This window comes from Otolemur garnettii, unplaced genomic scaffold (assembly GCF_000181295.1).
Source record: "Otolemur garnettii isolate 467f Iridium unplaced genomic scaffold, OtoGar3 scaffold00119, whole genome shotgun sequence".
In the NCBI taxonomy this organism is placed as follows: domain Eukaryota; kingdom Metazoa; phylum Chordata; class Mammalia; order Primates; family Galagidae; genus Otolemur; species Otolemur garnettii.
Genome location: NW_003852514.1, coordinates 5,106,762 through 5,108,199, shown reverse-complemented (window position 1 = coordinate 5,108,199; position 1,438 = coordinate 5,106,762).

Below are 1,438 nucleotides of genomic sequence, written 5' to 3'. Positions count from 1 at the left end.
ATCCCAAACTCTGTATTTCTGTTTATCAAACCTGCAAGATTAACAGTTCGGGTTACCTCAAGGGGAAAAGCCAAGCAGAGTAAAAGAATCATGGGGTGGAATCAGTGGAAAAGCTCTGGTGATATGAATAACAAGACTAGATCAACCCCCCCCAAGAAAGGATGTGGCTGGCAATATGAATAACCAGAGTAGGTCAACACCCTCAAGAAAGGATGTGGCAGACCAAACTGAAGATCCCCTATATAAACAGATGGCTGAGATGTCAGAAATTGAATTCAGAATTTGGATTGCAAATAAGATTAATAGAATAGAGGCAAAGATAGAACTAGAAATTCAAGGAGCATACCAAAAGTTCACTCAAGAATTCAACGAATTCAAAGACAAAACCACCAAAGATTTTGAAACATTAAGGCAAGAGATTGCAGACCTCAAAGATCTGAAAAATACGGTAGAATCTCTTGGTAACAGAGTTCAAGAGGCAGAAGAAAGGATCTCAGACATAGAAGACAAAGCTTCTGAATATGTCCAAACGTCCAAAGAGAATCAGAAATGGAAAGCAAAAACGGGTCATTCTCTCAGAGAGTTCCGAAGTAATTCGAAGAAAACTAATATTCGCCTTATAGGAATCCCTGAAGGCGACAAAGTTGATTCGCAAAACACAGAGGCTCTTCTTTATGAAATTATGAAAGACAACTTTCCAGATATGTAAAGAGATCCTGAAATTCAGATTGCAGACAGCTTCAGAATCCCAGCATGACTCAACCCAAATAAGACATCCCCCAGACTCATCATAATTAACTTCGCTAAAGTTAATATGAAAGAGAAAATCTTGAAAGAAGTGAGACATAAGAAAACCATAACCTACAAGGGGAAGAATATTAGAATAACTGCAGCTCTCTCTGCCGAAACCTTTCAGCCAAGAAGAGGGTGGTCATTGACATTTAATCTCTTAAAACAAAATAACTTTCAGCCCAGGATCCTGTATCCAGCTAAACTGAGTTTCATTTATGATGGAAAAATTAAATTTAATGACATCCATGCGTTGAAGAAATTTGTGATAACTAAACCAGCTCTCCAGGATATTCTCAGACCTATTCTCCATAATGACCAGTGCAATCCTCCACAAAAGTAAACTTATTCAGAAACTATTGATCAAACTCCAACTTCTACAGTGGTGAAAGGATTAAAAACGTCCACTGGACTTTTGAACAACTCGATACCTCAAATTTTATCAGGCATATCAATAATTTAAATCAATGTGAAGGGCTTAAATCGTCCTCTAAAGAGGAACAGATTGGCTGATTGGATACAGGAACTCAGACCAGACATTTGTTGTATACAAGAATCTCATGTTACCTTAAAAGACAAATATAGACTCAGGGTGAAGGGATGGTCATCTATATTCCAGGCTAATGGAAAGCAGAAAAAAGCAGGTGTT